The 21,196-nt window shown below is 39.4% G+C and overlaps 1 protein-coding gene across 5 annotated transcripts in view; it reads left to right on the top strand.

Moving 5' to 3' along the window:
• The first annotated feature begins 3,191 nt into the window (after positions 1–3,191).
• Positions 3,192–21,196, top strand: part of ERBIN (erbb2 interacting protein) — a 121,798-nt gene continuing 103,793 nt past the window's right edge. The window contains exon 1 of one of the 5 annotated variants that reach the window (XM_040622223.1): positions 3,192–3,508. The gene's annotated coding sequence lies outside the window, so the exon portion shown is untranslated. The remainder of the gene's footprint in view (positions 3,509–21,196) is intronic. The other 4 variants (XM_040622224.1, XM_040622221.1, XM_040622220.1 and 1 more) reach the window with 4 other exon arrangements.

Below are 21,196 nucleotides of genomic sequence, written 5' to 3'. Positions count from 1 at the left end.
GAAGATTTGGCTATATCTGTATGTGCTGCTCATGTGAGTTAGAACTAAGTAGTCAGTGATGAATAACAAAGATGAATCATTATTTCTGATTACTGAATACCCTGATCACATATCTGTCATTTCACCCTTCTGTGTGAGCACAGGCACAGAATTCCTGCTGAAGATACTTTACAAAGGCATCATTAAAGAAATATTTGTCAAAATCGGTAATATTGGTAAGTGTATCCTGGCTTCTAACCTCTTAAGGTCAGTGCTTTGGGGCTCATTCTTGCAGTATACGTAGGACTTATTTAACAATCAAATGGGAGGCACTTCATTGTCTATACTTCTTCATATATTTCCCCAAAGAATGGAACCACGTTTCCCTCTCCTACCTTTTCAGCGTCAGCATATGCTATCTCTATATTCCCTCCCATCAAAAGCTGCTTTGGGGAAGCAATCTGATGAATTAGGTATAAATGACTAAATAAGGCTTAAATATTACCTTTCCCAGGATTATGGCTTTGTGCTAGAGAAATAAACGACTCAAAGGGATTAAACTCCAGCAGCAAAATTTTAGGTGAGTTGGAGGAGGGTTTTGGTTATAGAAACTTTTCCAGCCTAAATGGTAATCAGCCAGATTGGACCCCAGTAGGAATTTAAGTAGGGATGGAAAAAGAGGCTGGGGCCAGGTCAGGTCCCAACTTAGGGACTGGTCTGGTCCTATTATTTAGGTTTGGGAGGGGGTGGTGGTGGTGGTTAGGCTTACCTGAATCTATGATGCCACATTTAAAGGGGTCTTGAACCAACTTGAGACTAAAAGAACATTGAAATTCCAGATTCCAGCTGGTCTCATGCTGCTATGGGAGTAACTGCCTCCTGGGATGCTTTAGTAGAGTGACCAATTCAGTTCAGGGCTATGCTACTGAGTCTGGTCAGACCCAAGCCAGTTTTTGAAAGGGGAGCAGGAAATCCTTCTTGTGAGATTAAAAATAGCATAAACAATATACCAACTTTAGATTCTACACAATGGCTAAGATTCGTATTCGCATAAGATGGCTTAATTAGCTTGGTGTTACTATTACACCTGGCTGTCATTTCATTTCCTAGCTGTAGTTAAATTCTCTCTTACCTCCAGTCCAGCAGAGTAAACCTGAACACTTTGGTACTATTTGGGAACGTTCAGCTTCTGCTCTACCCTAAAGAACTACCTGTGTTAATTCCAGCAGTCCTGGAAGTAGTTAAAATTCTGTCACACTAATAGAATGTCTTGAACACCTTTGGAGTTATTTCAAGTGTTTTCACTAGCGCACAGTCACTTTGGTAAACAATTCTTTGACGGACTTTATGAACTCCTTCCTTTGGGTGCAAGCCAAAAATTATCTATTGGGCATACAGTTCTTTATTCAAACTTGGTAATAAATAATTATCTCTGGAACACAGACGGAAGAACCGAAGCAATGACTTCGGGGACACAGAGACTAATTACCATCATTGTACAGGGTTAAGTACAGCAAGAGACTGGGGGCGGGGAATGGTTTGTTCCGTATCTGTTACGTTCCTTCTCCGGTAAAACAAGGCCGTCTTGTCTGTTAACATATTTAAAGCAGTAACTGCAAAAACTGTGCAATGTTATGGTTGAAGCGTTTTATGCCATATGTGTTGATGGAATGCTTATGAGTCTCTCTTCGCAATAAACGCAAACCCTGCCAGACTGAATTATTAGGGCCAGCGCAATTCAAGACTGCACCACCGAAACCGCTGGGGTTGGAAGCCTACGTCGCATTCGGAGTGTGTCCAATGCTTGCTTCTAACAAAGGCACTATCTTGAGGCAATTTCGCGGGCCATTTTCCCCCTCCCAGCGCCAGCTTTGTCTCCTCGCCGGTGTGAGGCTGAGACTTGGAGGAGCCCCAGCTGCTTTGCTGTGCGAGCAAGCTCCGAGCTAGGGCCGGCGTGGGAAGCTCCACCGAGCCGCCGCTGTGGTTTCCTGCAAACCAAGCGTGCCATTAGAGGAAGTTGGAGTGCTGCAGTTGAAAGAGATACCTGCAGCCTTAAAATTGGGGCTGGACTTGAACCCTTCGCACCGATTACTGTCTTATAAAGAAACTCAATCGGCCGGGACATAGGAGGCTTGGGGGCTCTTAGTCTCCCCGGCTGGGCGCAGAGGAGTCGGGGTCCGCGTCGTCAGCGCCCCCCAACTCGGGCGGCTGGGGGGTGGCAGGCAGGCCTCCCCCGGCCTGGGCCGCAGAGCGGGCCTAACGCCGCGCCTTGCACGCGAACCCCCGCCGCCGCCGCTCTCCCACGGCCTCCGGGTCCGCCGCCGCCCCCCGCCGCCGCCGCCGTCTGCCCGTGCCGCCCCCGCGCGCGGTGACTGGCTCGCGCCGGCCTCCAGCCCGGCTGTTGGCGGTTGGGGCGAAGCCGGCGGGAGGCCGCCCCGCCCCCGCCCCCGAGCAGCGGCGCGCAGTCTCTTCCCCCTCACCGCCGGGGCGGTGGCGCTGTTGCCGCCGCGGCCTGTGAGGCTGTAACTCCCCTTCCGCCCCAGCTCCCTTCCTCCTCCTTTCTCTCCTCTCCCTCCCTCCCCTCCCCACTCCTCCCCTCCCCTCGCAGTCTCTCGCTCGAGTGAATGTGGCGCGGCGGCGCGGGACGCAGCCTCGGCCCCTGCCGCGGCCCCGCGAGCTCGTGAGGAGACCCAGCCGCCGCCTGCCCCCACCCCCTGCGCTTCCCGGGGGAGCCACCGCCGCCAGGGAAGAAGAACGAGGAGCGGAGCGAAGGGACGGCGGCGGAAAAACGGGAGAGGGAGGAGAGGAGGGTTCGAGGGCAAGTAGGAAAGGCGGAGAGGGACGGACGGAAGAACGGACGGCCCGACGGACTGCCCGGGGAGGGGGCCGCCATCGAGCTTGCCCGGCCCCTCGGCTCCGGCCCGGGGCGGCCGCGGCGGCGGCGGCGCGGGCGAAGGGCGCGGCAAGCGCTATCGAGACAATAACCCCGCCGCCCGGCTCTGGGGGCGGCGGCGAGGAGGAGCTGGCGGCCTAGCGCGGCCGAGGCTAGCCCAGCGCCCCGGCGGCATCTTGGTCCCCGCCGGCCGGATTCCGCCGCCGTCGGGTGTGCGGGGCGCGCCGGGCGCCCGGAGCTCGAGGCTCTCCGCGGACGCCCGCTGCCCTCCCCCTCCCCGGCGCGCGCGGAGCTGGTTTTCCGGGTTCCCCTGGACCGAGCTGGATCCTGATTCTGCGCCAAGGCAGGAAGTGAGTTTCGCACGGTAATTCCGGGCGGTGTCACGAGTGAAAAGTTTTTTTTCGGCGGAGATCCTAGTTGGGGCTGGGAAACTCCTGTATAACTTGAGACCAGGAAACCAGCCCGCTTCCCAACCCCCTCCAAAGCCACCTACTCGTCCTACTGCGGGAGGCCACTCCACATCCGCTCTCACCGGAGAGAGAAATTCGGCTGGATCCAAAGTGACTAATGAAGGGAAGGAAATCATGTCAGGCGAAGCCTTGAAAAAGCTGCCCTGAGACACTGCCCGACCGAAAGGTAATTTTCACCAAAAGTGTGTCTAGAAGTTGCAGAGGTCTTGGGCCGGGAAAGAGAGGGTACTTTAGTGTTTCTCATTTTTCCCCCAGTTGCCCTAAATTAATCTTTTGTAGTGTCGAAGTGGATAGTATTTCAGTTGCTAATTAGTAGAACTGATTTTACCCCCCTTCTACCATCTGGACTCTGGTTACTTTAGAAGAGATTGTAAGAATGCGGTGAGACTAAAAGTTTTAAGCAATCGGAAGAAAGAGTGCCTTTGTTCATCACTAGGTCCAGAAGTCTTAGTTTCCTAAAACATATACAATGTGTATTTTTTATTTATTAATTCCTGAACCTGGCAACTTCTGTTTTGGAAAAAAGGTCGCTGCAGCGAGGGATTTAGTGTTGTTGAGACGGCTGCCACATTTGTTTATACTGTTACCGATTATTTGACTTTTGCTTTAATTGTATATAGAGTTTTTTCTTTTCTTTTTTTTTTTTTTTTTAGTTGCAACCCTTAGAAACGTATTTGGTTGGATTTTATAAACAAATAAACTTCAGTAACTGGCTCCTTTCAGACGTTTACAATCTTATGATGCTTGTTTGGTTAATTAATCGAAAGGAAGTATCTGCTTAATTTTTCTTGTGACTGACCTAGGAAGGAGAAGGAGAGAGTATTATGGATAAACAGAGTTGTAATTAAAAAACAAAAACAAAAGTACGCCCGTAAGTAGTCTGATGTGTTTGTTAGGACTTCTCTATAGTTAAGACAATATATAGAGAAAGGGAAGTAAAACCCTTAAAATGATTTTTATGGGAGTCTTACTGATTATAATAAATATCAGTCCTTTTAGAATAGTACTTTATTTACATTTTTGTGTTGATGCAAATGTTTTGGCCGGTTCTGTCTAATAAGTGATAGGTACCTACTGTGGTGGCAGGAATTAGTGAAGCATGGGAGACGTTCCACCAGTCAGAGTTACAAACACTTCTGAACCAATCGGTAGTCCTTAAAGGAAAAACTAGTTTGTTCATAACAAACACAAACGGCTTTTTTGTTGGTGCTTTAGTGTCTTTAATTTTTTTCTCAGTATACTTGTGGTAGAGGAGGTGCAACATAATACTGTGCTTTTTAATAAATATTAAATAAGTATGGCATCCTGTTGGTAGGTATATCTTAACTATGAATTAATACTGAGTTTGCTCACGCTAGCCCACGAAAAATAGTTGGCATTCTTTACTTCAAAGAAAAGATAGCTTTTGAAAAGCAGAATCAAATTATTTCACAGCTTGTTTGTTATGTTAAGTACATTTCAAAATGAGAGTCTTTTAGCTGTTACTATATATTGTTTTGATTTTTTCCCTCAGTAGTCTCTGGAGATCCTTTTTTAAAAATTCATTGTTTGTTTATTTATTTGTGTTGGTAAGATTGTGTACCATTAAGTCATTCCTATTAAGTCAAAATAGCTTTATGAAGGAATTTAAAGTGTGTAAGTGATCTGCTTTATGATTTGGGGATGTAATATTAAGCATCTAAAGAGGTTATTCTTGGGCATCTGAAAGAGCAGAACAAAATAAATGGCATTGAACTTCAGTTTCCTTATATGGCTTATACTTGGCCTCAGAGCAACAGAGCCTTAATAGAGCAAGTCTTTTATAGAGAATTATCACTTTGTGAAGATGTTTCTCTGCATTAGTAAAGTTTACACGTGAAAAGTATTGTAGCACTTGAAAATGACTGCTTAAATCCGTTTTTAGATAAAGGTTTTGTGGTGTTTTTTTGTTTTTTTGTTTTTTTTTTTTGCGCATCAGTAGTGTAAGTTTAGATGCAGAGAGCACACTTTAAAAATGTGAAATGTTCACCTTTGTACAACGTTTGATTCCTTTTGTACCATCAAGGCAAAATTTACCTTGTGGTTTACTTAGAATTTTGTTACTTCAGTACTAAATTAACTTAATGAATTTTAGGCTTTATACTATTGTCAAACTATACATATATTCAAGCGTTGTTTAAAATGTGACCATGGGGTTTGAAAAGAGGTTAAAGAAAGGAAAAAATCAGGAAAAATCAGTTGAAATATTCAAATGGCTTTACATTTTGGACATTCTTTTTAGTATTCGTCTTCTCTACTTCTTAGTATTGTATGGGTTTTCTTAGATTAAATTGGCAAATGTAGAATACTTGCAAAGCTTTTGTTTACATTGCACAAAATACATATTTAATGCACTATTTGTGGAACGTACTTAGGAGTTTTCAATAGTGATAAGCTTAATCCTTCAACTAATTAATTCAAATATTATATTATGAAGTCCGCCTGTTGTTTCAGATCAAGACTTTTCATGTCTGAAAAGCTTACAGTGGGTCAAATATTGAAACCAAATTTTTATTGCCCTGCTGTTTCTTAATTAAGCGATAACTATAGTTAGAGACATTTTGTGTATATCATTGGTAAATCTCTAAATTCACTTCTTTTATAGGTATTGATACTGAACTCTTGGTAGGAAATGATACCTTTTTAAAGAAACACTTAAAAATTTCAGAAAATTAGGTGCATCTTTCAGCATTTATTTTAAATAATTGTTCATAGGTAACATAATTTAGACTTTAAGCTGTTTGGGCTAGGAATAGATTATGGCAGTGTTTATAAAGTATTTGAATTTATGCAGAATTTTAGTGATGCTGGATAGCAAAGTAATTCTTTTGTGAGTGCTTAGCTAGATTCTTTTTAAATACACTTTGTCGCTTGCACTTTTTGTTTTGACTCTTTCACTTGCCTATTTCTCTTTCTATTAGCTGCTTTGTTTTTTTGGGGGGGAACACCTGTGTTGTAAATGCTAAAGAGGTCTTTATCTTTTCCTTTCTTGACAACATAAATTGTACTTGTGCTTTGTTGGTCAAAATAGGTTATTCAGTTTTTGCATGCAGGCTGTTTGCTCTTGCCATGGAAATGAGTACGTGAATTATGCTTTACAGTACATACTTCTGAATTTTGTAAGGAAAGAGCTCAGCACTTCTGCCTCCAAGTTTTCTTTGATTGACTACACATTTTTTGTTTCTTGGTGCTTCTCATCACTAACTCTTGAACCATACTACACCCATTTTTCAGATTTACCTTTAGTTTTCTCCTCTTAGGTTTTCTTTTCCTTTTTTTTTTTTTTTTAAAGATTTTATTTATTTATTCAACAGAGATAGAGACAGCCAGCGAGAGAGGGAACACAAGCAGGGGGAGTGGGAGAGGAAGAAGCAGGCTCATAGCAGAGGAGCCTGATGTGGGGCTCGATCCCATAACGCCGGGATCACGCCCTGAGCCGAAGGCAGATGCTTAACCACTGTGCCACCCAGGCGCCCCTCCTCTTAGGTTTTCTAATTGTAAAAAAAGAAATCTAGCTATTATTAGGGTTTATCTTCTAATTTCTTTAGCTTCCTATTTTTATAGTTTGCTTCATTTACTTCCTCTATTTTCTCCATGTTCAGCTGTTGTTTCTTGATTATATGTTGCCCGTCCCCTCTTTTCTAAACTTTATGAGTCCATGTTCATCCCCTAAAAAAACTGTTTACAGCATGAATAGAAAAAATTTATTTGCCCCACTTAATTGTAAATATCCCTTTTGCATTCCCACTTAGTTCACATGCCAGTATTGTAACCTGGTACTCATTAATAGATTTTTTAATTTATGTTTCCTGAACTTTTTTTTTTAATATCCCCAGAATTACATCTGTGAAGTAAGATCAGGTTGTTATGTACTATTTTGTTAAGACTCTACAAACCCCTATACCTCTTTGTTTCATTATGCTTTTGGTTTTTTAAAACACACAACCTTATATCTCTGTATTTTTCTTCTCCATTTTGTCCCTATCCTTTCTGTCCTGCTCCTCAAGTTAGATGTCTTTTCTCTCAGTGTCCCAAAAATTTTGAAATCGGCTTCCTTTGTCCGTTTTTATGAAATAAGCACAGTGGAATTCTGTTACTCGCTTTATTCTTGTCACTGAAATTTTTGTTTCAGGTGCCGTTGGATGACGGCCTTGCCGAGCTTTATAAATGGTAGTATGTAAGACAGTAGAAAAGATTGTCTAAAAATTAAGTTAATAAAAGAACACTGTTAATCTGGAGAATATCTATGATTTTAGGTATATAGAATGTAGTAGAAAAAGTAGAAAATAATGAAAAAGACAAGTAATCAAAATGGGTGTAATAACATCTGGGCAGTCAGTTCTGTGGCCATCCTTATTCAGAGCCCATTTACTTTTATGTACATAGTGAGTGGTTTCCTGGCTTGTTGCTTTGCTAGAAGGGGTGAAAAAGGTGCTGTAGCAGCATCCTTAAGTTCCCCGGAGGGAATAGGAAAATGGAAAGAAGATTGAATAATTTAGGAAATAGAGTAGTCTTGGACAACTTGCTTTGGGACAGTGTGCCTTATACATTTCATTTGTCCTTAGGAGAATTCACTTTATTATAGCGTAGTATAATTGCGAGTAATAGATGCAGACCTAAGGCAACTATTCGAAATTTTTTGGTCTTAGGATCCCTTTATACTCTTAAAATTATTAAAAACCCCACAGAGCTTTGTTTTATGTGGGTTATGTTTATTTTATTTCCCATATTAGAAATTCTTAAGTATCAATTAATTTGTTTAAAAAACTATAAATCTGGGGTGCCTGGGTGGCTCAGTCAGTTAAGTGTCTGCTTTTGGCTCAGGTCATGATCCCAGGGTCCTGGGATAGAGCCGGAGTTGGGCTCTCTCTCTTTCTGCCCCCACCCTGCTTGTGTAAGCTCGCGGGTACTCTCTCTCTCAAATAAATAAATAATCAAATAATTAAATAAAACTGTAAGCCATTGTATGTTATGACACATGTAATGAAACAACAACTTTTCAAAACAACTCTTTAGCAAAAAGATTTTTCTACATTGTTAAATATTTTTGCAAGTCTCCTATGTCTGCTTAAATAGAAACAGCTTGATTTTCACATCTGTTTTTATATTCAGTCTTGTAGTATGTTGTTTTGGTTGAAGTATATGAGGAAAATCCAGGATTATACAGGTATGTGGTTGGAAAAGGGAGTATTTCCGTCGCTTTTTTTTTTTAAAGATAATTGTGGATATTCCTTGATACATCACCAAAATTTCTATTTTTTTAAATAAAGATTTTATTTATTTGTCAGATAGAGAGCGGGCACAAGCACGGGGAGCAGCAGGCAGAGGGAGGAGCAGACTCCCTAGTGAGCAAGGAGCCCAATGATCCCACATGACCTGAACCGAAGGCAGACGTTTAACCAACTGAGCCACCCAGGCGTCCCCACACCAAAATTTCTTAAAGGATAGCTGCAGTGTCAAATCTGACACTGTATCAGTGAATGTTTCATTCTTGTTACCTGAAAATCCATTAGTTTATCTTGCACTTTGAATGTTTTACCTGTTTGTGATTTCGTTACATCATGTAATGGTTGTTTGAGAAATACTGGTTCATTGGGTTGTACATTTTCCAAAATTCGATGCATTTCACTAGGTAGTAGCAAATAAAAGAAAAAATTGTTAATATCACCACTAATTTCATCAAAGAAGTTTTTAATATTGTGAAGCTGTCAAATTCAGGGTGGCAGGTAAACATTGTCCACATTTCTAAATTTCACTTGGAAGTTGGAGTATTAATCATTGATAACAAATACTGTTAGTGTTTTTCCCTTGAAGTTGCAGATGTACTTGGTTTTTTTTTTTTGAGAAACTGTCTGCCAAATTCCTAAGTCTACAAGCATAGTTTGTCATCTGTTCTTTTAGGCCAAAATGGTGTTTCCTGAGAAAAAGGCTAATTTAGCTCATAATTTGAAGTAATTATACAAGTGCTTTTCCTCAACATTGCCATTCCTTCACATAAAATGTTAAAAAGGCATGTATTAAAGAGTTGACTTTTACTAAAACTATTTTTTACTGCTTTATTAAAGATATTAAGTGAAAGTGGCATTTACAAAGAAATCTGGGAATTAACTATAAAGAACAAACTAGTGGTTGCTGGAGGGGAGGTGGGCAGGGGATGGGTTAAACAAGTGATGGGGATTAAGGAGGGCATTTATAATGAGCCCTGGATGTTGTAAGTGATGAATCACCAAATTCTACACCTGAAACTAATATTGCACTGTATGTTAACGAGCTGAACTTAAGTAAAAACTTCAGGGGAAAGAAAAGAAAGAAATCTGGGAATATGCAGTGGTGCACATATAGCTTGATGCCAGTGCTTTTGCACTAAGGCGCTAGCAATTTTACCCACTGTATTTTTGCACCGTTGCTGTTAATATAATAGGAAAAGGCAAATGATGTTTCAGTATAATTGTGAAAATCGTTTTGATCTGGAAGACTCAAAGTATCTGAGGACTTCTAAGGCCCAAGGAGTGCACTTTGCAATTTATGAAGCTTTCATTACTTCCTTTGATTTTGTGTGTGTGCGTGTGTGTGTGTCTGTCTCTCTCTCTCTCTTCTGGTGTTATACCTTGAAAGAATCCTGAGGCTTGATATTTTAGCTCACCAATTTGGTCTTCACTTCTTTTCAGTTACTTTATTTAGTGGGGAGGATAGAGTTTCTGGGAACTCTTGCTTTTTCATGGGAGTTGATTTTTTTTTTCTTTTTTTGAGAGAGAGAGAGAGAGGGATGGAGAGCATGTGTGCAGTGGCAGAGGGTGGGTACAGAGCTGAAGAGGGAGAGAGAATCTTAAGCAGGTTCCACGCTCAGTGCAGAGCCAGATGTGGGGCAGGATCTCACGATCCTGAGATCATGACTGGATCTGAAATCGAGCGTCAGATGCTTAACCAACTGAGCTACTCAGGCATCCCAAAGGAGTTAATTTTTAATTTTTAGTTGTATTTTTGATTTACTTGTAACCTTTTGAATCTCTGAGATAAGTCTTTTACATTGTCTTCTGTTTCCTCTATTAGCAGTATAGGAGATTTGCTCTTACTGTACTTGGTGTATCCATCACGCTTCTAGTTTTTCCTCAAATGTTAGACTTTTTGTTGTGGTTAAAGCTTTGTATTATGGTCCAGATTGTATGGTATTGGTCATTTCATGGTATTCTCCCAGCCCATATGGATCCCTGTTCTTCTGGCTTTGGTATATTTAGTTAGCTGATGGCTTTCTCCTTTAGGGTATGTGGGTAGCTTGTCCTCTTACACGTGTTTCCTGTCCCTCAGGGGATAATATTCCCCTATTTTCACAGTTATACTGGCCAAGTGTTAGAAATCCCGCAGTACAGAGTTGCTTGCTGGAGGCCTTAACCGTGCAGCTGTTCTACTATGGTTTCATTACCTGGCTGACTGCCCAGGACACACTTCTCCCAATCCTTCTTGCTAAGAAAACGTATTCTTTTTGGAGATTCCACTTTGATTGTTTTGTATATTTGGTTCCTCAGATGTGTTGTCTTTTGTTGTCATCCCATCCCTTCCCCCCATTCACTTTGGATTCTCAACAAATTCCATTCTGTGTTGTCTGTAGATATACTCCTCTCTGGTACTGTTACAGATTTTTTGTAATTTTTCTTTCATATTAAAAAGTTTAGAATGATAACAAATATACAGAAAAATTGAAAGCATAGTACAAAGAACTTTTTTGTCCTTGACATATATGGCACTATGTTGCCCACCTGATTGATACTCCATTACCCGCAAATACTTTAATGTTTATTTCCTACAAACAGGTACATTAAACTGCGTAATGACATCATAACTGTCAAAATTAGGAAGTTAACAAAGACTACATTACCAACACCCAAATTTTACCAGTGTCCCCCACGTCTTTTAGAGCAAAAAGATCCACATGACAATCTTGCATTACATTTAGTTGTCATGTCTTTTAGTCTCTTAATCTGGAACAGTTTCTGTGTTTACTTTCAAGGACTTGACTCTTTTGAAGATTATAGATCAAGTTATTTTGTAGAATATCCCTTAATTGTATTTCCGTGACGTTGTTATGATGAGATCTTTGATTAGATTTTCATGATTAAATTTACATTTTATGATTAGATCTTTGGCAAGGTTATCATGGAAGTGATGTTGCATTCTTCTCATTGCTTCTTATCAGGTTGTAGGTGATTTCAGTTGTCCCATTATTGATAGTAGTCATTGACTATGCAATTATGGTTGTAACTACCAGATACCTCCTATGTCAAGGTATTCTTTCCTCACTTGTAATTAATAAATATTTGGAACTATGTAAACATTTTGTTCTTTGTTTTTAATTTATTCATTTATTTACATCACCATAAACTATTACATTCACTGGGTTATAATCCATTATCTTTTGTTTTGATACTCAGATTGTTCTAGATGTGGCTAGTGAGAACCCCTTCTAGTTGGCTTAATTTCTTTTTTCTTTTTTCTTTTTTTTTAAGATTTTTTTATTCATTTATTTGACACAGAGACAGCCAGTGAGAGAGGGAACACAAGCAGGGGGAGTGGGAGAAGAAGAAGCAGGCTCCCAGCGGAGGAGCCTGATGTGGGGCTTGATCCCAGGACTCCGGGATCACGCCCTGAGCCGAAGGCAGAGGCTTAACGACTGAGCCACCCAGGCGCCCCAATTTCTTTTTTCTTTTTTTTTCTTTTTTTTTTTTTTAAAGATTTTTATTTATTCATTTGACAGAGATAGAGACAGCCAATGAGAGAGGGAACACAAGCAGGGGGGGTGGGAGAGGAAGAAGCAGGCTTCCAGCAGAGGAGCCTGATGTGGGGCTCGATCCCAGAACGCCGGGATCACGCCCTGAGCCAAAGGCAGACGCTCAACGACTGAGCCACCCAGGCGCCCCTCTTTTTTCTTTTTGATACAGTTCTTCCTCCTTGAGCAATTCTTGTATCCAGAACAATACGGTATTCTAGAGTTACCGTTAAACTCACTCCAGTATTTTTAGTAGAAAATGGTACTTAGAAGCCAAGATCTGGGCACTTCTTGTCTTTGTTGCACTTGGGGTATTGCTGCTCCCAGGCCTTCTTAAGTGCATAAAGTGATGGGAGATTTTTATTTGCACACATGTACACGTTCACATTTTTAAGTATATTTCAATAAATATAGAATGGTTTCTCATGATACATCTAATTCTAATTTAGTACCACAGGGTTCATTCTCATGTTTTTCCTTTCCATAGTTGTAATTTATCTCTGATAGTGAGAACTAGTTTTGTTTTTATACTTTTTTTGTGTGAGGGAGATTAGATAAACATTTGTTCCAACATTTTCATACAGAAGTCAAGTCCCTGTAGTCAAATTAATTTTCAAAGTATTTCTAAGAGGATACAGTTCTTTTTTTTTTTTTAATAATGATTTTTTATTATATTATGTTAGTCACCATACAGTACATCCCCGGTTTTCGATGTAAGGCTCGATGATTCATTAGTTGTGTATAACACCCAGTGCACCATGCAATATGTGCCCTCCTTACTACCCATCACCGGTCTATCCCATTCCCCCACCCCCCTCCCCTCTGTAGCCCTCAGTTTGTTTCTCATAGTCCATAGTCTCTCATGTTTCATTCCCCCTTCTGATTACCCCCCCCTTTCTTTATCCCTTTCTTCCCCTACTGATCATTCTAGTTCTTATGTTAAGAGGATACAGTTCTAAAATGTAATATTTGGTACAATACATTTAGGTGAAATATTTCATTCCTAATAATCCCAGGTTACTATGTGAAAGGTGGATGGAAAGAATCAGTACTCTTATTGTCTACGTTGGATACGTCCTTGTGGAGGTAATATTGGAGCTCAGTTTTAGTTGAGTGCAGTAATTTTGATGTAACTGTGTTTTCCACATTGAGGTTATATTGTTAGGATGATTCCAAAGTTTGGCCTGTGTATCTATCCTTGTGATAATGATGTCCTTGGAATTTCAAACCTTAGACTAAATTTAGAATCTGGATTGGATGGGTGGGGATGAAATTGTTTCATTTGTATTAGGACCAGTGTAAGAAACCTGTAATCTCCCTGCCAGGGCTGTCACTTAGCCTAGAAAAAATTGGTTTGACTTCCCCATCCTTGGAGATTTTGAAGTGATTTAAGAAGTATACTGGCGTGGCTTCCAGGTGGCTCAGTCAGTTAAGCATCTGCCGGCAGCTCAGGTCATGGTCCCAGGGACCCGGGATTGAGCCCTGCATCTGGCTCCCTGCTCAGCGGGAAGCCTGCTTCTCCCTCACCCTCTGCTGCTCTGCCTACTTGTGGTCTCACCCTCTCTCTCTGTCAAATAAATAAATACAATCTTAAAAAAAAAAAGTATACTGGCATTTCTTTTTGTGAATAGAATTAAGATTTGCTTTCAGTCTTCTAGGAAAAGATAAGGATCCTGGCAGCAGCAAATGGATTCTTTGGGTGCCCTGTTAATCTCTGGGGACTTCAAAAGATTTTGTTAATTATCCTGGGACTAACTGCAGAGTAACAGAGACTGTGTATAGTAGATGCACTTTGATTTGTCAGAGATACTTGGTATAAACAGAGTGTCTTGTCTGCTCTTGTGAAAACCATCCCCACGCCAGAAACCCTGGGAGTCTTCTTCCTGACTTTAGTTACTGAAATCAGTACTACTTCTATCAGTTCTTTCTTTTAAGTATCTATAGACTGAGTTATTTTAGGGTAGGCTAGAAAGGCTGGATAAAGTATAAGCAGTGAGAGGCTTTGGTAGGCAAAGGGCTGAAACAATTACGTTTTTTCTCTGATATAAAAATTCAAATACAGAAATATATAGCAAATGAAAAATTTCCATAATCCCATCTCCCAGGGATACTTTTATCAGTGCGTTGTATATTTTTCTGAACACTTCAGTGTGTATTCCATCTTTTCACTGTGCTTGTATATGTATGTGTAAGTATTTTTAAATAGAAATGGGAGATATATTTTAATTATATATAAGGAGGTATGTATATGTATTAATTAGCATTATGGTTGTTATACATATAATTCTATACAGAATGTATGTTTATTCTCGACTCTTTGCACATAAATGTTTGCACTTTTATATGATTTTTTTCTGTTGGATAAGTACCCGAAGTGCATTTGCTATGTATGTAATTCAAATTGATTGATAGAAGCAGACTCCCTCTGAAGATTTTGTATCAATTTATACTTCTACAAATTAGGATGGAAGAGTACCTTTCTAAGTGCATTCTTGAACAAATTGGATATTAGCTGTCTTAAAATACTTGTGCATATCTGAGATAGATAATGAAGTATGATAGGTAAGAACATAAGCTTTGGAGTCAGATTGCCTAGATTTAAATCTACTGCTTACTAACTGACGTTGGCAAGTTCATTGTAAGAATTCTTTTAGGAATATTACATTTTTGTGTGCCTTTTTAGTGTTTCACATGGATTTAATTGGTTTGTTACTTATATGCTGTTTGGTTATATAGAAGTTTAAAATTTGATATAGTCAAATTAATCAATCTTTATGCATTTTTGGGTTTAATGATATTCTTGGAAAGGATTTGTGCCAAGATTATAAATATAATAATGTAAGTTTTTGGCTCAAGGAGTGAAATAATCATCTGGATTTATTCTTAAAATATTTTTATCTAGTTGTATCACCATTTGTTGGGTAAATCACCTATAAAATTCTATTTTTATCAATAGTAAATTCCCAAATATACTTAATATCAAGATTTTTGTTTTTTTGTTTTGATAATACTGTGCAGTCTTGATTTTTTTTCCCTTCATTATAGTATGCTTAATACCTGAAAGTTTTGGCTTATCACCCTATTTTTGTTTTCAAAGATTTATTTATTTGGGAGAGAGAGAGCATGCAGACACACGCATGCAGGGGGGAAGTTCAGAGGGAGAGGGACAGAGAAACCCCAGCAGACACTGAGCTGAACATGGAGCCTGGCTGGGGCTTGACCTAACCACCCTAAGATCATGACCTGAGCCAAAATTAAGAGTCAGATGCTTAGCCGACTGAGCCACCCAGGCACCCCTATCACTTTACTTTAAAAAGAATTTTCCAGATGAACTTGAATCATTCTTACTAAGTTCTAAATGCTTGTTGGTATGTTGATTGAGAATCACTTCTCGGCCTTTTGGCTAAGATCAAGTGTGGTGTGTTGGCTGAGAGTGCTTTGAGTTCATAGATTAACTTAAGAAGTAATTGATACCTCTAAAATAGCATATGTCTTTATCGGAGGGTAAGTTTTCCATTTATTTAATAGTTTCTGCCTTTCAGTGGCTTTTATGATTTTTTTTGTCATATCCATGTTTCTTACTAGTATGCCTTTTTTTTAAGATTTTATTTATTTGACAGAGCACAAGTAAGGGGAGCGGTAGACAGAGGTAGAGGGAGAAGCAGGGAGCCCGATGCTGGGCTTGATCCCAGGACCCTGGGCAGACACTTAACTGACTGAGTCACCCAAGTGCCCCTCTATTAGGCATATTTCTTGTAATTATGAAGAAATGTGTATATTTTTTTCTGTTTATTTCCACAAAATTAATAGAGGGAGGGCGAAAGCTGTTGCTGTTGTGAATGAGGCTGTTTCATTAATTGTATTCTTATCTGGATATTTAATAGAGGAGGGAGATTGATTTTTCATGTGTATCAACCACTGTATTCTGAAGACTTGAAAAGAATTGCTAATAGATTTTTAGTTATGTGCTTAGATCTAAGTATATAATTTGTTGCACTAGTCAAAGTACTTTTTATTTTTAATTGAATCATAAATATATTAATTAAATTATATATTCTAACATTTTTGTTATTTAATGTGCATACCAACAAGTAATTAATAACCATCTTTTTAACTACAAAAATTTTTTGAAGTTTTTCTTTAAATACCAGTTAGTTAACATACAGTGTACTATTAGTTTTAGTGTACAATATAGGGACTCAGCACTTCCATACATCACCCTGTGCTCATCACAAGTGTACTCCTTAATCCCCATCACCTATTTCACCCATCCCCTCACCCACCTCCCTTCTGGTAACAGTTGTTCTCTGTTAACTGCGAAATTCTTACCTCAATTTCCTTACATTGTTTGAGACCATCTGCCACTGTTAGGGTGGCAATGTGATTAATTTAATCTTCATTAATGGGGTAGGTAATTTTTATTGCTGCCCAGGACCTCCCGTTTAATCATACTGTATTTGCTTTCTAAAGCATTGTTTGGGCGTGGAAATGGGAAGGAGCAAAATATAATTTGCTAAACTGAGTGCCATTTGTTAGAGAAGTAAAAATCCTTGGGTTGATGTAAGTAGAAGTTGGTATCTTTTACTATAGTTCTGCCCCTTAATTGCCTCTTGAAGGTGTTTTCAAGTAATACTTGAATGGCTTCATGAACCTCTTGTTTCTTAACTGCTTTTTGATTTAGCTCTGAAAAAAAAGTTCTAATTGGAAACATTTTCCTTGAATTGCTTAGTACTTAGTATGATGATAGTAGTAATTATGTATACCATTAAATGGCAGTTATTTTGGTCCTTTGTTTGATTTATAATAATAAATTCTCTACTTAAGTAGTTTATACACATAATAAATGTTTTTGTCAGTTTACATGTTTTACTGGCCTTGACCTTATCCTTCCTTGTAATATAATTAATAGATAATTTGGGTGTGAATGAAAGGTATGTTCCCCAAATGCTGATACTTCCCTCACATTCAGTGGATTTTATCCCTGAAAGTAACTAACTTAGAAAATAGTCTAGTCTAGATAAACACCTTTTTTTTTTTTTTTTAATTAGCAGAAAAGGAAACTATTGGCTCAGATGGGGAAGTGAAATCCTAGAGGTCATTTAGTTTGTTAGTGATGTAAATGAGGTTTGAAAAATAAATGCAGTTTTCCTGACTGTATTGGTTTTTCTCTCTTCTTTTTAAATTTAAATTCAATTAGCTAACGTATAGTATACCATTAATTCAGATGTTGGTTTTTCTCTTACACCAACACTTTCCTAGGTATTTTCTGAAGTATACATTTTCTTTAGAATAGCACTGTTTGGGATACCTGGATGGCTCAGTCCGTTAAGTGTCTGCCTTCGGCTCAGGTCATGATCCCAGGGTCCTGGGATGGAGTCCTACATAGAGCTCCCTGCTCAGTGGGAAGCCTGCTTCTCCCTCTGCCTGCCACACCCTGCTTGTGCACACACACTCTCTCTCTCTGACAAATAAATAAAATCTTTCAAAAAAGTAGAAAAGCACTGTTTTTTGTGCCAGATGTTTATTTTTTGCCTTTTAATTTTCACCCCTCCCCAGCTTTATTGAAATATCGTTGACATATAACATTGTGTAAGTTTATTTTTTTTATTTTTATTTTTTAATAAAGATTTTATTTATTTATTTGACAGAGATAGAGACAGGCAGCGAGAGAGGGAACACAAGCAGGGGGAGTGAGAGAGGAAGAAGCAGGCTCATAGCGGAGGAGCCTGATGTGGGGCTTGATCCCAGAACGCTAGGATCACGCCCTGAGCCGAAGGCAGAGGCTTAACTGCTGTGCCACCCAGGCACCCCAAGTTTATGGTGTACAGTGTGTTGATTTGATTGCCTCCACTGTGTTAGCTGACACCTTCATCACAGCACATAATTTTTTTCTTAGCAATTTTCAAGTATGTAACACTGCATTAACAATAATCTATCACAATGCTGTGCATTAGATCCCCAGAACTGTACTTTTTCCCCCCTCAGAAACATACTTACAACTGAAATCTAGAACAGCAATATTTTCCAAATATTTTTAATAGTTATTATAGAAAAACAAGTTCTGGATTCATGCAAACTATGAAACCTTGGACTAATAACCCCCCCCACCTTTGGCAGGTGCCACTTTGTCATAGATGATCATTTTTAAAATTTAGAAATAACTGAAATACGGCTCATTTAAAAAAAAAAAAAGTTGACATCAGTATTTGAGCCAAGAGGACCTATGGAAAGATTTATCCTAAAGCAGTATGTAATTTGTAATCTCGAATTTAAAAAAAACCACTGTTTTTAAAGATAATATTTATTTGAGAGAGAGAGAGAGGACACAGGCAGAGTGGCAGAGGGAGAGGGAGAAGCCACTGCTCAGGGAGCCCAACACAGGGCTGGATCCCAGTACTCCCAGATCATGACCTGAGCTGAAGGCAGAGGTCCAAATGACTGAGCTAATCTCTGTAATCTCAAATTTTTAAAACAAGACAACTTTTTGAGTAGTTTCAGATTTTCAGAAAAATTGAGAAGGAAGTATGGAGTTGCCATCTACTCTACTGCAGTCCTGTTTCCCCTTTAATTGAGTGGTACATTTGTTACAGTTGGTGAACCAGTATTGTTAACATTATTAACTCATAGTTTACATTAGGGTTTACTCCTTGTGATGTACATTCTATGGGTTGTTTTGTTTTTTATTATTATTATTATTTTTTTAAGATTTTTATTTATTTATGTGACAGAGAGACAGCCAGCAAGAGAGGGAACACAGCAGGGGAGAGGGAGAGGAAGAAGCAGGCTCCCAGCCGAGGAGCCCGATGTGGGACTCGATCCCAGAACGCCAGGATCACGCCCTGAGCCGAAGGCAGACGCTTAACGACTGCGCTACCCAGGCGCCCCTGTTTTTTATTATTTTTAAGTTTTATTTATTTGACAGAGAGAGCAAGAGCAGGAGCAGGGCAGAGGGAGAGGGAGAAGCAGGCTCTGCAGAGCAGGGAGCCCGATGTGGGGCTCGATCCCAGGTCCCTGGGATCATGACCTGAGCTGAAGGCAGATGCATAACTGACTGAAGTGCCCCCATTCTGTGGGTTTTGACTAATGTGTAAGGCCTTGTGTCCACCATTGTTGCTAATGGTAGCAGCAGCTTATTCATCATGGACAGTTTACGGATAAGTGAAATTAATGACAGCAATGTTATATAGAATGAGAGGGAGGAACTGGGAATATTCTGAGAATTCTTTGTTATAATACTCTGCATTACTTCAGAAGATCAAATTACATTTTACTGGCATATATGTAGGAATAAGGTAATGCAGAATGTAAAATTACCTGTATTGACTATTTGGAAGCTGATTTTTAAAGAAATGTTAAACTCTTGGTAATTCATCTCCAGTTTCTGGAAAAATAAAATTTAAATGTTGACCTGTTTCATTTCTGAGAAACATGCACAATTATAGATGAACGTGGGCGCATTCTCATCGTTAAATTTTTTAATGATTGTTCTACAACTCCTGCTTGGCTTCTTTGTACACATTGTCATCCATCAAGTCCAACTGAAGTGCCACTGTTTCCACAGAAGCTTCCTCAGGTTTTAAGTTTTCCCTTTGGATTTATAACTTAAAATTTTATTTTGAATTGTGGTAAAATACATATAACAAAGTTTACTGCTCTAACGATTTTTAAGTGTACAGCTCAATATTAAGTACATATTTTTGTGCATTAATCACCACTGTCCTTCTTTAGAACTCTTCATTTTGCATAATTACAACTCCATACGCATTAAACAGTAACTTCCCCTTCCTCCCCTCTTCTTCCCAGCCATTGCCAACCACTATTATACTTTTTGTCTCAATAATTTTGACTAAAGTGCCTCATAAAAACGGAATTGTATGGTGTTTGTCTTTTTGTGTCTGGCTTATTTTACTTACCATAATGTTACAAAGTTCATCCATGTTGGGGTACCTGGTTGATTCAGTTGGTTAAGCGACTGCCTTTGGCTCAGGTCATGATCCTGGAGTCCTTAAGATGGAGTCTCCCACTGGGCTCCCCACTCAGCAGGGAGTCTGCTTCTCCCTCTTACCCTCTCCCCTCTCCTGCTCTCTCTTTCACTCAAATAAGATCTAAAAAAAAAAATGTTCATCCATGTTGTAGCATATGTCACAATTTCCTTTTAAGCCTGAATATTCTATTGTATATACCACATTTTGCTTAACTAATCATCTGTCAGTGGACGCTTGGGTTGCTTCCACATTTTTGCTATTGTAAATAATGCTGCCATAAAAATATGTAGCTCTCTGAGACCCCGCTTTTAAATCTTCGATTACATACCCAGAAATGGAATTGCTGGGTCATATGATAATTTTTTTTTTTTTTTTTTTTTTTGAGGAACTACTACATTGTTTTCCACAGTGGCTGTACTATTTTACATTCCCACCAACACTGCACAAGGGGTCAAATTTCAACATATCCGTGGCAACACTTATTTTCTGTTTTGTTTTTGTTCTGGGTAGTAGCCATCTTAATGGGTATGAGGTGGTATCTCATTTTAGTTTTAGGTTTTTTTTTTTTGTTTTTTTTTTTTAAGTAATCACTACATCTGTTGTGGGGCTCAAATTCACAACCCTGTGATCAAGAGTCACATGCTCTACCAGTTGAGCCAGCCAGGTGCCCCTCTCATTGTAGTTTTAATTTGCTTCTCCCTAATGACAAATGATATTGAACATCTTTTCACCAGCTTACTGGCCATAAGCACTTTTCACGTGCCTATTTTATATCTTTGGAGACATGTCTGTTCAAGCCCTTTGTTCATTTTTGAGTCAGGTTGTTTTGTTCTTGAGATTGAGGAGTTCTCTGTATTCTAGATATTAATCCCTTACCAGATACATGATTTGCACATATATTCTCCAATTTTGTGGGTTGCTTTTTTTTTTTTTTTTTACCCAGTTGATAGGGGCTTGCTGTACACAGGTTTTTAAAGTTTAATGAAGCCCAATTTGTCTGATTTTTTTTTTTTTTCTTCTGCCTTTGCTGTCATAGATAAGAGCTCACTGCCAACTCCAATGTCCTGGAGCTTTTGTCCTATGTTTTCTT

This window comes from Ursus maritimus, unplaced genomic scaffold (genome assembly GCF_017311325.1).
Source record: "Ursus maritimus isolate PB19 unplaced genomic scaffold, ASM1731132v1 scaffold_5, whole genome shotgun sequence".
NCBI lineage: Eukaryota > Metazoa > Chordata > Mammalia > Carnivora > Ursidae > Ursus > Ursus maritimus.
The sequence above is the reverse complement of the archived record's forward strand: the minus strand, read 5'-3'. Positions and strand labels throughout refer to the sequence as shown.